This window comes from Hippoglossus hippoglossus, chromosome 8 (assembly GCF_009819705.1).
Source record: "Hippoglossus hippoglossus isolate fHipHip1 chromosome 8, fHipHip1.pri, whole genome shotgun sequence".
Taxonomy (NCBI): Eukaryota; Metazoa; Chordata; class Actinopteri; order Pleuronectiformes; family Pleuronectidae; genus Hippoglossus; species Hippoglossus hippoglossus.
Genome location: NC_047158.1, coordinates 1258961 through 1275063, shown reverse-complemented (window position 1 = coordinate 1275063; position 16103 = coordinate 1258961). Strand labels below are relative to the sequence as shown.

The window sequence follows — 16103 nt, the reverse complement described above, 5'->3', positions numbered from 1 at the left end:
GTGAGGGTGAGGAGGTCAGGGTGAGGGTGAGGAGGTGAGGGTGTGGAGGTGAGGAGGTCAGGGTGAGGGTGAGGAGGTGAGGAGATGAGGGTGAGGAGGTGAGGGTGTGGAGGTGAGGGTGAGGAGGTGAGGAGATTAGGAGATGAGGGTGAGGAGGTGAAGGTGTGACATAGCCTCTGGACGTGCTTCTACTCTACTACTGGATTGGAGAGTCAATCAGTTGTGCTCTCCCATTCTTTAGCTCCCAGGGCTGTGGGAGGCAGTGCGGTGGTACTGGTTCCAATGAATGGAGCTGAGCAGGTGCTGCACTACACCCCTCGTGCCACACTGCGCTGCTCGGCAGCACTACCTGTGTAAGACCGGGAGCATGACAGCGAAGCCCCGCGCCATCAGAGTGAGACCTCTCCTCTCTCCCCTCCTCTTCTGTGACGCTGTAGCAGCCGAGACAAGCCGCCGCCGGTTCGCTCGCTCACTCCGCTCGGCTGCGTCCTGCACACCGTCTGCAGCGGCAGACACAGCGACACTGAGGGGATAGAGAAGGCGAGCGGACGGCGGGTGAGCACCTGGACCGCGCGGACTGTGGATTTAAGGGAAGGGAAGACGGGGAAGTTGAAGCCGCCACTGCCGCGACAGGGAGCCGCTCCAGACTGCTGTCCAGTTCACAAGGTAAACCGAAACCCGCTGAGCACGGTGACCACATCACGAGCTCGCATCTGCACGCACGGCCACCGGAGATGTGATGAATGAGGTGGAGGAGTGACCTCCAGTCGGTGGTCATCCTGCAGCATCACCACAGTCACACACGAGCTGCGTGTGTGTCAACTGCTTCTCCTCCGTTAAACTTCAGGGTGGCGGTCATCTCCGCTGTGAGGGCTCCGGCATTTCATTTCACCGTCAAATCCCGCATGAACTCTGACTCCTGTCCACACTGAGCTCCATTATGTGGGTGTCACCGTCATGTGAATCCTCCAAGGGTGTTTTTATAGGATGCTGCTGATGTGAGGGATGATGTCTGTCGATCAGAACAGGGCTTTGGCGCTGCTACATGTACTGGGTGTACTGGGTGTACTGGGTGTGAGAGAGAGATTTAAGGGTTCAACTCCCTCCAGTGAGTCGTTCCATCTCAGCTCTTGCTGCTCTCTCTTTCCCTGCATGACATTCCTCTCTCTCTCTCTCTCTCTCTCTCTCTCTCTCTCTCTCTCTCTCTCTCTCTACCTGCATTTCTTACAAAACAAATCCACTGGTAAAATATCAATATTTGGCTATCACCCCCGTACACTTGTTTCCGTGACCAGCAGCTGGAGCATGTGTCTTATTCCCAGCAGATTATTGTAAAATGCATCTGTCTGTTGAGAGAGAAGAGCCTGTGACAGAGTAATTACCTCCAGTGGTATTTATTATTATTATTATTATTTATTATCTCCCCCCAACACACACACACACACACAGACACACGCACACACACACACACACATTGGCTCCTTGTCTGTGGTGTTGACTTCACATTCTTTGGCGGCTGTGCATAGCAGCCAATTGTGTTTGTCAGCATCAGAGTGCATGTGGTTGGGTGGTTGCACCCTAACATCTGACACTAAAACTGCAGTAGGTGTGTGTGTGTGTGTGTGTGTGTGTGTGTGTGTGTGTGTGTGTGTGTGTGTGTGTGTGTGTGTGTGTGACTCCTGGCTCACTGTGTACCTGTCTGTGTAGGACCAATGCGGAGCTTTACCGCCTCTCACCTGTTAAAGAGCCCATTAATATGTAAAAGCTTTGCAATCTATTTTCATTGCTGTTATATAATTCAGACACAGTCTCAGCAGTCGTCCCCTGTTCTTCTGATAGCCTCGGCTCGCACCAGTCCTCCCGCAGGTTCCAGTCGTGCTCTGTCAGCGTGTGTGCTTGTGAGTGAGAGTAGATTTATCACCATTTCATCAGGTGAAGCCCGGTTTCCCTCCAAGGGAACTCCGGCCTTCAGGCTCCGTTAGAATGTGAAGTTAAGATGGTACAACAATTCATCTCATGGACAAATGACACCATAACACTGAAAATATTGTAATGTATTCTCTATTTTGAGGACACTGAGTTCATATGATAATGCAACTCTATATTCTTTCATTTCATTTGAGATAGATGGATACCTTAGGCTGGAATTTGAAGTGGATGTGGCTATATTTCATAAAATGCATTACTTCTAAACATAATCCAGCCTGCAATTACTTTTCCTATGAAATGTATCTATTGTTGCAGGTTAGTTTTATAAGAACAATCACTTGGATTCGATCAGTTTCCCTGCATCGTTGTAGCTAGTTAAAATGTTATTTTGTCCCAAATTGTCTTTTAATGGGTGGATGTGGTGATGTCAGGTCGTGTCTGTCTGATAACTGGGATTCCAAGTTTTGAATAAAGTCATGTCAAGTGCATTGAAGACTGTTGGGAAACTTCCTTTTCTTCTTTTCTTTCGACATTAATCGGCAAAAATCACATCCCTGGACAGTTGCTTGCCAGCTAGCTGAACCGCTGTCCAAATTTAGAGGTCATTTGCCATAAAGTATTTTGCATTGAAGTTTAATACCCTCGATTAAAATGGAAACATTGTCGAAGCAGGTTTTAAACCTCCCAGTTTGGGTCTGTGCTGTAGACAGAAAACAGGTAGAGCTCTGGCTCTGAGCCCTTAGGAAGGCCAGAGGAAAGATTTTTGGTCCCACCCACTATAAATTAAAATGTGATTGTATAATTCACTAGTTGTCACTTTATAAACCAACACACATTGCTTGATAAAAAGGGGAATTCGAGCCTTCTGCCCATGTTATTTAGTCCTAACCAATGAGTGAGCCAGCTAACCCTCTCTCTGCCCACACAACAAAAAAGAAAAATCTGATTGGATAACTGTCTTCATGGTTTTAGGACAGTAACCCTTTCACTTCTGAAGCAGACTTGATTGAAATGAAGGTTACATTAGAATTAGAGGAGAATAGTAAATAAAATGAAAGAGATTAAATATAACATTTCAAATACTGATATGTTGGCCTTCTCTGAAGCCATGTGTTTCCTACTGGCAAGAATACATCACACGTCACATCTCAAGCACAGGTGTTCCCAGTGTTTTGCAGAGATCCCCTGCAGAAGCTTGAATCAAAACATCTTCATTTGATCTAGTACTGGGGATTGTCTTATGTGGCTAATTCTTGACCATGGACGCAAACATTTTTCCACCTGACATCACATGTACTCCTTTAGTTCTCCAAAGTAATGTTGCAAATCCATGGTAATCTCGACAGTAATCTGCCTCTCTTCTGTTCTAACATGCTGCCATTGCAATAAAATCACAAATCACACAAATCAAAATGACCTCTGCTGACCATTACAGGTTCAGCAGTTGTGCCTCCTCTTCCCCAGATTCTGAGTTCTATTCTAGTTCTATTCAGAATGAATAGTCCTCTGGAGACTGGTTGATCTTGGTACACACATAGTGTATAATAATGTGTCTCATAGGTTTTCACATAGGGTTCCTTGAGGTCATTAGATGTAGTTCCTCTTTCATGACAGTAGCACACTCCAGGTCTGTTTGTAGCAACAAGGGGGGCTCTAGTTCAAGAGTATTCCTATAATGCTGTCTAACAAAAGTATTATTCATCCAGACAAGCTGTCTAAGAACACACACACACACACACACACACACACACACACACACACACACACACACACACACACACACACACACACACACACACACACAGGACATTTGACAGGTGGGGAACAGAACATTTTCTGCACCGGTGATGCTGCAGCTACGGGGCTGTAATAGCATAAATTATAGATTGTGCTTTTGTGACAAGGTGTAAAGGAAAATTTCCAGGTGTATTCTCATCCATAATTATCAGGGATTGGCTTGGTGACCATTATGATATATTCAAATCTCACTTCATATTGTCAGAACTTTATATAATCACAGTTGGAAATAACTGTACATGCACACTGTGCTACTGCTGGATCCTGAGCAGTTCCATGGGAACATAGACTGAATACTACCATTACTGAACTGACATGGACTGACACTGCTGATGCTGTTGCTCCTCCTTTTGAGTGTTGAGACGTGCATGTTCATTTCTTTTTCAGTAATACAGATCAGAACATTAGAGGACATGACCACTTTACTGAATGTGCGTATTTGTGTGTATGCGATAACGAAAGAGATAGAGAGAGAGTGGACCAATAATCTCTAGTTTTGCATTTAATGTTTCTACAAGTTATTAAAAATATTATCTCAGTGCTGCTTTTTCACTTTTTAACCTGCCCAGTCTGTAACCCGCAATATTTTCTAGAAAGCTGACCCAAACATACTCGACCTATAACATAAGGGGCTAATATTTTTTCTAATGAATAATTGCTGATTTAATCGACCACATGTATTTTACCAGCTTTTTTTCTGACTCAAATTGTAAGACATGAATAGCAAAGTTATGCTTGGCAAGGTGTTTATGATTTTATTTGACCACATCACAAAGAAACTTGTTGGTTGAGATGTTCTGACACCATTTTTCTCTTCCTAATACTGACTCTGATACCTGGACTTTACATATCGGCCCAAAGCCTTGTACATACTAGGGCTGCATGATATAAGGAAAACATGCGATACGCGCTAACGTTGTTTAATATCGCAATGAAGATATGATTTGCGATAAATAAACATAAACAGCCCCTGGCTACTGACGTAGAGACCATGGACAGCTCCACGGCCGGGAGAAGGCGCACAGCCGGGTCACAACGCCAAGTCGGGTGCAGACAGAGGGAGCCATGCACAGCTCCACTAAGTCCACTTACACTGTTAATTTGGGTCTTTTCATACATGTTTGGACGGTGAAATGTAAATTTGTACAGTTTTTTTACTGATCCTCTGTGTCTCTGTCATTCGCGCTGTGCGCTGCGTCAAACCAAACGGAGCGCTCCCCGCCACCTCCTCCAGCTCCATAAATTTACTTAGTTCATAAAGTGTGTTCAGACTGAGTTTACACACGTGTCCGATGGCACTGTGTGTGTGTGTGTGTGTGTGTGTGTGTGTGTGTGTGTGTGTGTGTGTGTGTGTGTGTGTGTGGGTGAGGGTGAGAGAGAGAGAGAGAGAGAGACTTCCCTCAGGTTCTGGAATCAAATAAGCTTCATAATCAACAGCTCATATTGATGAATCTGACCCGGGACAAATGTGATCACTACAAGTTTCCACAGTAGAATTTAGGAGGAGGAGGCGGAGCAAGATTTGACTGAGCCAAATTGCTCTGTTAAATCTCTCTCGTTTTCTCTTCTTCCGACCATGATTGACTATCTGAATGTCTTTCATTTGTCATCTAGGGCAGCAGGGCTCCATCTGATCGGCCAAATATATTGACTTGCAGAGTGTGAGTGCATGCCGCATGGAACATCATTTATCGCAGTTTTTGCCGTCTTTTGCGATACGTCTATCGCGCAAGGTTGATATCACGATGACAATAGATTTTCGATATATCCTGCAGCCCTAATACTAAATACTAACCCTGAATGGAAGAGATGGTCCCTATCATTGTCGTATGGCCAGGCTCAGCTTAAACCATTTGCAAAACAAGTACACACAGAGAATTAGGGCTGGGCAATAAGGAAAAAAACATTTTTTTTCATATCAGTCATATCAATATATCTCGTGATATAAATCAAATCAGCGCCACTGCACTGAGGCGCATTACTCAGCAGGTCAACCAGGGACTCTGCTCCTCTGATGTTTTCTAATCACTCACATGTAAAAGTGATCTTTATAAAAACCTGCTGAATTCATATTTATGTTCCTGGATAAACGGGGCGTCGCTTCTTCTGCAACAATGAAGTTAAAACACTGCTCTACGTCGTGATCTGCAGGAAGAACTTCTGTCTGCAGGAGTGTGTGTGTGTGTCTGCTCGTCTCTGCCCATACACTGTATATACAGAGTCTCTTCACCCAAAAACTGATAATCACATGTGTTTAGTCATTAATCGATGATGTCGAATCATGACTCCGGATCGTTTCGCTCACTTTAACCCTGATGTCCTGACTGTACGAGTCACGTTATGTCTCGTGTTGTGTAGCAGGTTTAAACATGTGTCTCATAACCTCTAGAGAATCAAACAAACACAAAGTAAACATCAATACTGTTTGTGTCCTAATAACCTGTGATCAGTGCTGGTGTTTATTGTTAAAGTGTAAAGTGAGCGCAGGTCAGAGGGGGAGTGAGGAGAAAGCAGACTCCGACAGAGACTCCGACACAGAACGACCGGACCTTTAATGTGCGTCTGTCCTGAAGCAGCACTGGTTATAATTATTCAGTTTTGGGAAACCACTAAAACAATGAATGTAGCGTAAAACATGAATCGATTATGTTCAGTCACTGCATCGATGCAGAGTCATCCACCTCTCTGCAGCAGCCCGTACATTAGCACGTGTGCTGCTGCTCCTACACTCTGTGCAGTGTGCATCAACTAGGGCTGCACGTATCGATTCTTTTTTTTACTCGATTAATATAATAATAAATTTTGCAAAAATTGAATTAAACTTAAACTCCTGTGATATATATATCTTTAATAATCTTCTCTTAAGTAAACAAATATTACAAAAACTAGCCCAGTCTGAAATGCTAATCAGCCTTTTACAGTCCCTAACAAAATCTCTTCAAAATACAATTAGTGCAAGACTTTTCTTCCCTCATACTTGCTTGTGTATATTGTTGTCCGGTCTCTGAGTAAAAACTCCAACACTTTAGATCAGGGGTATTCAATTCAAATTCAAAGAGGTCCAGTTAGAGAGAATTTCCTCAAGCAAAGGTCCAAAACATCATAATGTCTAACATGCGTTATGATTCAGTGCCATATAATTTGGTAGTTGTATCAATGTCTTTATGAAGTAAAAACTGACTCAACAGTATTTCAACAATGTTTATTATTCATTTTCACATTGAACTGGAGGGTACTCTAATAATAAAATAATACAATAATTAATTTTCTGTTCTCGTTTCAAGTAAAACAAGTTTTTTTTTATGAAAAAGGCATCTTAAAATAAAGTGCTTAATTTTTGAAAGAAATTAATGTAGTTTGACTTTCCCCTTTTCTTCGTTTTTCTTAACTACATTTCACATATAAAAAATCTCTACCGTGTGCTGCCAGGATTTACTACCGCAAAGACGGAAAAGCTGCGCAGGTTAAAATAGAAATGCTCCGTCAAAATGTAATAAAAAATCTTTGGTGAACTTTGCTTTAGATGATCATGGGCAGATTTTTTTTCACTTCAGCTTTCGGGTGGATCCATGCTTTGATTAGGTGCAGCCACCTTCCATACAACGCCCCAGCCCTGGTGTCAACCTAACGATGTGGCTGTAACTCTATTCCAGCCACATGACGCAGCGCTATTCTCATTATCATTGGCTGTTCCTGTTGTCTGTCAAAACATGGATGGGATGAGTTCTATCGACGTTATATCGACCATGTCTTATATTTCTATCGAGGAAAAGCTATATTGTAATGATTATCTTTATCGTTTTATTGCCAAGCCCTACAGAGAATGAATAACATAGAACTTTTTATATTATTTAGTTTGACTTTCATAACTGAAAAAGAACGTAAATAAATAGCGCTACCTAGAGCTAGCTAAACTATCTGAACTTGCTCTTGCTTACGCCACACTACGAAAAGTGACTTCTTTACCACTCTAAATAAATATAGTTCTTGCTAGTGGCAGTACATATGCATGTTCGCCGAAGCCCAACCCAGTGTATATTTACCAGTAAGAGTCTTTCCTGATTCTGTTATCTGTATGGGAACATCTCTAGCTATTATAGTTTGGCCTATTTACCAACATGGTTAACTTAGAAGATGCTGATTATTAACTGAGTTAAGCTTACTTCAGGAATACACAAATATAGACAATGAAAAGGACTGTTGGATTGATTTTATGTGATGAACTAAAGCTGGTTTGGCAGACGCTCAGACTTATAACAACAGTTCATATTGTGTTATTACTCTTACTGGTCAGAAGAAAAAAATGAAATAGAAGTTTTCATTTGTAGATCTATGAGTTTAAAGTGTGTTTAAAAAAAGACCAGTTTATAATAGTAAAAAGTTGGAAAGTCATTACTCTGACAATATTCTCTGTTAGGTGAATTATGATATAAATATATTCGGTTTCACTGCCACTGTTTATAACGAATGTCGCAAAGCAGAGAAATGTGAATTTGCATGTATTTAACTTGCCAATGAAGTGTGCTGTCAGATGATGTTGCATTGTGTTGTGGAAACAGCTCAACTATTTCATCAGGGCTGTTGGACATGCTGTGCTATCATTAATACAAGAACTGCTAATATTGCAAGAGCTACTATTATCAATGCAGTAGTTACTGCCATTATTACCTCCACCGAGGAGGTTATGTGTTTGTTAGTCAGCAGGGTTACTCGAAACCTACTCAAACGATTTTCATGAAAGTTTGTGGATCTGAAAGTATTTTCAGTGTATTGCCATACATCTGTATATCAGGTAAACACAGGGTGTGATTCAGTCAGTCATTCCTCCACGAGTTATTCATGCCTTCTTTAGCTTAATGGCCCTTAAATGTGAACTTTCAGTTAACTGTCAGCTAGTCTGACTCAGAATATGTAAACTGCAGGTATTAAGCTGAGTTTCTGCTTGACGGATTCGTCTTTGCGCCCACCAACTGTGACGTCAACGACTCCTTTCCCCTTTAAACTTGTGGCACGATGGTTTCTTCTCTTAAATGAAAGGTGTTGCACTGGAATTAGGCAGAGAAGAAGAAGAAGAAGAAGAAGAAGAAGAAGAAGAAGAAGAAGAAGAAGAAAAGCAAAGTACAAAGTAAACTTCAGTATTGTTCAGGTCCTAATAACTTGTGATTAGTTATTGACCCTAAGTGAGCGCAGATCAGCAGAGTGTGGAGGGAGGACACCTCGACAGGAGACTCTGACATGGTACAAACCAACCGCTGCTTCTGCTCTTATCCTGAATCAGTGGGGCTAATCGTTAATCATTAGCGGCCCGTCATGAAAACCCTGCATTCACACTTTTTGTCGCCACTGTTCGACATTTACCAGCTCCTTGACCGCCTCTCATCTCTGCTTCACTGTCCGTGTGCCAGTGTCTGAGCTAGTGGGGCGGGGCCAGCCCTGTGTGTGTGAGTGTGAAAATGAGATGAGGCAGCAACATGACTCAACTATAATAGAACTAAACTATAATACCAGCTACATTGTTGTCGCACTTCACATATTTTAGCCGCATGTGCACTTTGGAGCCCTACCTAAAGTTGATCACCTGCCAAAACAGTGTGCTATAGTTTATAATTACAAGATGTAGGATTTTACAATTCTACAAAGTTACCAAAGAAATGGTCAAATGACGTTTCCTGCCTTGACCACTGTAAAGTAATTTAAAAGCTAGATGATCTGTGGAAAACTCCCTGTTTTCATTCTCGTGCTAAATCTATCAGTAGCCCTACGTTAATCATGTGACACTAATCCAAGCTCTGTAAGGATGGGCCAACCCTTCCTCTAAAGCAGCCAGATGTCTGAAGGTGCTCACGGCTGCTTGTTGATGTTCTCTATCCTTTCGTGATGACTGGTGTGCGTCTGTATGAAAGTGATCGATGGCCAACTTTATTTCTAACATATTCATATGACTGAAATAGGTATATTGTTGAGTCTTGATAATTAATGTAGGTTATATAGTTTTTAGCTAAAGCTAATTAGGTTTGTAGTGAGCACTAGTATAGGCACTGTCCACATTTGAGAGTTGACACTATAGATGTAGCTTTTGCTGTTTAGTTCTTTGGATTTTTTTTTGAGTGGCCTAATTCTGGGTCCATGCTTGTGTATTTGGAGGTTGTGGTATGATAATTATTAATTTACACCTTTTGGAATATTCAGGAAAACATACGTTGGTATGTCCATCCGTCCATCCCATTCACAATATATCTCAAGCACGTCTCAAGGGAAGTTCTTCAGATTTGGTACAAATGTTTACTTGGACTGACAGATGAACACCCGTAGGGAATTTCATTTCAGCAAGCACAGACATTCACTTACTCAAGGATGACCTGATTAGACCTGATTGTGGTCATATGTCAAAGTCACTCTGACCTCACAAAACCCTTCTCTGCCTTGTGACTGCATTTTTCTTAAGAAAACCTCGAGAGAATCATTTCAAATTTGTTGTTCTTTATAGTTGTTCACTATACCCGTTTTCAGACGTGACCTGTGTGTAAAATCGAGAGTTGGCTACGGAGTTTACCCAGAGTTTGTCTTTCACACATGCACAACCGCGCCGAATAAGTCTGCAGAAAGTGTGGGGCATCTCACTCTGACAATTGCATTCAAACATGTGCCTCCCCCGAAAAAATCACGGAGAAGCTGTGTTGTTCAGTGTATGTCTGAAAGCAGCTTTAGACCCACAGATTAACTGATTGGATTTGGGTGGTCAAAGGTCAGGGTCATGGTGGCCTCACAAAACATGTTTTGGGCCTCTTGAAGAGGATATGTCATTTAGGGAATTTCTTAAAGTTGTCACTCGGACCAATTATGAGTGTCCAACATTTGCGGCTGTGGCTGAGGTGGTAGAGTGGTCGTCAGAAGGTCGGCAGCTTGATCCAAATCTTCCTCATCTGCATGCCAAAGTGTTCTTGGGCAAGATACTGAACCCCCAATTGCCCCTCATAGAAAAAAAAGTACTGCCCATAGATGCACTGTATGAATGTGTGTGAATGGCAAAAAACGGTACTGTAGAGCACTTTGAGTGATCATCAAGACTAGAAAAGCACTGTATAAATACAGACCATTTACCATTTACATTTCCGTTTTTGTGTGCATGTCTCGCTCCATCAGTGTGTGTGTGTGTGTGTGTGTGTGTGTGTGTGTGTGTGTGTCAGTGCACAAAACACCAAACCGACATTGCACAGTAGTTGATGAGGCGAGTAGTGTATTCCTTAGACAGCATCTCTCCTCATATTGTTGTCTCCTCTAGTGACTTGGTAAATAGGCAGGCTGTGTAATGCAAGTTGACAAAATTAGATTGGCTCTTTTACTTATAACTGCATTTATCTACACACATAAACAAACAAAATGACTTCAGGACAATTTTGTGAAGTTGGGGGGACGTTTATGTTTAGAGCCTTGTACTGTAACTCTCATGCACCCTGCTTCAAACACCTATTTTACCACGTTTCTACTGACCTGTTACTGGCTGGCATTAATTATATCATATGTTATGTTATGTTGAAATTCATAGGTTACAAACAACAATATATCTGCATTATATATCAACCACTAGCTACCCTGCTCTTGAAATATTAACCATCAACCATAACGTTTGATCACAACTACTTTTGATGCCCCATTGAGTCAATCCTGCAGTCCATCCTACTGACACTTATAGGCAGGCTACTAATGCCTTCAACATGTGTTTAAGCCCCTCAGCAGGTTAGTGAGAAATATGAATGTAAATATTTGTTCACAGTCTCGCCCGCAGTGGAAGCTTTTGCTTAATTTTTAGCTCAGATTGCGCTTCAGGGCCTCAGAAATTTGAAAACAGCTCTGTGGAGGAAAGCAGAGTATAAGTCTTAGACATCTTAAAAAAATGTCTCCAAATCAAAACAATCATTTTCATTCTCTATCTGAAAGGTGTTAAACATCACATGTGTAAACTGGGCATGGCTCCAGACTCTGTGATGGAGCGGTGTGTTTCTCAAAGAGGACAGGTTGAATGAGCGTACAGCTGCAGCATATTTAACTGGCTGACATGGAAATCAATGCAGAGGATGTAGAGATGCCACTCCTAAGTCTACGCTCTCATTTACCCTGGTGTGTTTGTGTGTGAGTGTGTGTGAGTGGTAGTGACTTTCTGCCTGTTTGTCTTACACTAATCATTTTTCTATTCCTCTCACTGACCTTGCTTTGGGTCTGTATATCTTTTTTTATCTTCTATTCATTTGTCTTCTCTATCTCATCTCCAAGACTCTGGATGTGATTATTATGTATCAGTATATGTACGTGTGTGTGGGGGTTTGTGTGTGTATGTATGTGTGTGTATGAGTAAGGGGTAGAGACCCTTTTCACAAAGCATATTCAAGGCGGGGATGTTGTGCCTTTATTATGGTTTGCCGTTGTATAAAAAAAAAAGTATAAACACAGAATGTGTTTTTGAGGCAAAAAGCAGTTATAGAGCCAAAATCTATAGTGAAGAGAGAGGACAGGATGCCAATTCTGTTGTGTTACATGTCATGCATGTGATTCCTTAACACCAGCATGGTATCTTTAATCACACAGCATTAATTAGTTCAATGTAAACGACCGGAGGTGGCATATGGTGAGGTCTTAACGACACTGTTGTAGGAAAGAGAGCAAGAAAGAGAGAGAGAGAGAGAGAGAGGAAATGATTCCACACACCCACACACAAAGCCCGGTGTTACTCTCTGCGTAGTCACTGTGCTGTATTATTTCCACACAAATTAATGTTGTTAATAATAATGATAATGTTTTATGAATGACACTTTATTTTCCTCTCTAAACATCAAAACATGCTCATGTGAAAAAGGTACACAAACCAACAGTATAGTAATATGTAAAATAAGCCAAAGAAAACTGTGGTTGGCCAGCAAGATGCTGAACCCCCGAATTGCCACTCATAGAACAAAACAAATATTGCTGCTAATAGATGCACTGTATGAATATGTGTGTGTGAATGGCAAAACTGTAAAGTCCTGTACTGTAAAGTGCTTTGAGTGGTCATCAAGAAAAGCGCTATATACTGTAAATACAAACTATCTAAGGTAAACTAGGTCACAATGTTACTGTCGGTTGTGGCTGATAAATGAGTGTGGACGCATAGTTTTGGGTGAACAATGCATTGCATAATCACTCAAAAAAGAAATCAACCAGGCATCGAATCTTTAGTCACTATACTGTGCAACAATGAGGGTAACATACATACTGTGGAGCTGCTTCATCTGTAAATAGTACAAATATCCAAAATGAAATTGGGTTGTTGCAACATGTGTTCTATGCCTGCTGCTGAGTGGCTACAGTGATTTGGACTCTGTAACTGTGCAGAGTACAAAGTGGCCTTCAAGCATGAGGGGTTTACAGGAGTCTGTGCAGCATGAATTCACATGCAAAACATTGTTTGCATTTTGGGCTTTTTAACACTCATTGCCACAATTAACTGAGCTCCAGTTGGCAATATTTTGGAAGTCAGGGATAAACATCAATCTGTGCATATAGGGTGTTCATGTATTACAGCCACAGGAAATGCAACATGTTTTTGCAGAGTTTGGTGCAGATGCGTGTACAGAGCTCGACACCATTACTTGTTGTCAGACAATTTTATTTAAAAACATTACTCATCCTTTGGTTTTCAACCAGCATCTCCCTCTCTTTTTGTCTCTCTGTCAGTGGATCAGGGAGAAGTGGAACAGTCCAGGGGCAGCCACAGTGAGCTGTTAGATAAAGGCCTGCAGGTGACAGGCTGCACACCTTCAACTTCTCATCCAGATAACTAGCTGTACTAGGGCTGGGCAATATGACTTCAAATCAATATCACAATTATTTCAAACTTCAACCTCGATTACAGGTAATGAACGATTATTTTATAACACCCCCCCCCCCCCCCAGTTATTTATAGAGTTTGTCATGTGTCCGTGGGGCAAAGATAATGCATTAATTTTACTGCTTAACACAAAACAAGACCGTGCTGTTAAATATGTTAGTGGCTCATAAGAACTGCTCAACTGGCACACGCCAGTCCCTCTAGGTCCATGTGTCTAATTTTCTGAAATCATAGCATTGAAAACAGTGTACTCACTATAGTATATCGATACTTTCCTTTCACTCCTTTTAGGGAACTGTATGTGTGGGGATGTGCGTGGAATGTTAAAATAAAAGTACTATGTATCACTGTTTCTCTCATGAGCTGACATGCAGCACTTCTCTGAAGCCATATGCCCAGATTTACTGCACCTAACAATGTGTTTACACAGCAGCTTTAGTCTACAGTGTGGAAAGGTTTGTGCTCGCTGCTCCAGGTTTACCAGTAAGTGTTGTCAGGTGCATGCAGAAAAGAGACAATGTCCTACTTTGTGGAAGACAAGGAGGCAGCTCTTAAAGTCCAAATAAAGATACACTTATTTCTGATTCTTAATTAGGTTGTAGAACTAGACTAATTTTATCTTCATATCACTTTGCTATTTCTTATGACTGGTTGGTAACTGAGCAGTTCAGGTGTATTCAATGCTTATGAGTAGCAGCGCTGTTTGACTTGAGCTACCAATGGAATGCATCTATTTGAGAGAGTTCTGCCAGAATAAAACCAAAAGAATGGATGAAACAATTCTGGCTGCTGCTCAGGGATACTCTGTTAACTTGCAGTGATGCTGACTTGAGGTAGAAAGGGCAAACTGTATACTGTAGTAAGTGGATATGTGCAAAGTGCAAATTAGTAAAACACATGCAAATAGAAAAAAACGTAGAAATTAAGAAAACAACTTCATCAAATTGACGACACATGCGCTGCAAAAAGTCACAACACATGCAAATACAAAAAACCTGCTGCCCATAGCGAAAACGACAACGGAAATCAGCTTTTTGGGTCCCCTGGAAAGAATTCTATTGTCGTTTACACAATTTGCAGTGCCCTTCTGTATTTGCATGTGTTGTGACTTCTTGCAGGACATATGTCGTCAAATTGATCTAGATGTTTTCGGAGTTTGCTTCTGCTGTAACTTTTTGCACAGCGTTTCTTAATTTGCAGTGCGTGAGCTCTCTCGGCCACCGTAAAACAGTGCACTTGGTAAACTTATATATACGATATCCACTACCACTAAATGTCACACGATCACCAGCATCTCAGACCAAAATCACTGCTTTGCCACACTTCCTTCTCCCTTTGTGTTTTTAGCAAAGTGTTGCCTGCAGTCTCGGGGTGTTTCGAAGCCCAGTGAAAGTGGCAGCTAAACACACAATCACTACTGAATAATGTTACTATGTGTACAGTAGAGTCTACCAGACAACCATCCAGGTAGCTGCTGTGCAGACTGGTCTAATCAGCAGGTTGTTGTTTTCGCTCTCACAGCGCTGAGTGCAGCATTGCATCAGCAGGCCTGTATGGCTTCCAGCAGCTCCTTAGCATGGCTAACATTGTTAGCATAGTTGTATCGTTCATAGGTCACAGACTGTATGACAATATGTTGTAGCAGCAGTGTGGTGGGTAAGTGACTGGTGTGTTTTCTGGGTTGGTGTTTTTGAAAGTCACAGAATGGAGAAGAGAATTTCAGGAAGAAAGTGTTTGTGTTGTCTGTGTGAGAAAGTGATAAACTGGTACAAGAACCACGAAGAGATGCTTACTCAGCCTCAAATAACATAATGCCATATGGATAAATTGTTAACACCCAAACCGACACATGAGGAATGGCTGCATCAGGATTCACAAGGTCTCATCATGTGTGCTTTCTTTCAAGGTCTTCTTAATACCTCTGTGAGCAATATGAGTGCGATCTATGTGGGATACATTAGCAGCTGATAATGTGTGAGCCCGTGTTGGGGATAACGGAGTACCAGTTGAAGTACTTGGAAGTGAAACTGTTATCACAAAGTGTGACATTAGAATCCATTTTAAGGTGAGGTTCATGCCAATTTCCAGCTTGGCAAGAACACAGAATCTCAGAGAGCTAGAGACTGTGGGCTGCTCTGCCAAGTCTGTGAGGACACACAGAGATTCACAGGCCTGAGGCAGCTCTGATAACAGACAGCACAGCCCCTGCTTGGGTGTGTGTGTGTGTGTGTGTGTGTGTGTGTGTGTGTGTGTGTGCGGTAAAGTTTGAATGGAATATAGATGGTGATTTTCTGTGGATTAAATGTGTGTTTGTGAGAGAGAATTTGTGTGTCTCTTGGGAAAACGGTTCTGATGACATACAGGCACTGGCTGTTTGACTAATTCAAACCTGCATATGTGGTGCATGTGTGCAGTACAGGGAAGATACAAGGCTGTGACTTCTCAGGGAAGGGGAATGCCACTCCCCAGATTGTCTGTGGACAAGACACTGAACGGTGACCTGAGCCCTGGTCAG

At 41.9% G+C, this 16103-nt stretch overlaps 1 protein-coding gene across 2 annotated transcripts in view; it reads left to right on the top strand.

Moving 5' to 3' along the window:
• Nucleotides 1-282: 282 nt before the first annotated feature.
• The window catches only part of jupb (junction plakoglobin b), a 110637-nt gene continuing 94816 nt past the window's right edge, over nucleotides 283-16103 (top strand). For both annotated transcript variants that reach the window (XM_034594511.1, XM_034594510.1), the window contains exon 1: nucleotides 283-666. The gene's annotated coding sequence lies outside the window, so the exon portion shown is untranslated. The remainder of the gene's footprint in view (nucleotides 667-16103) is intronic.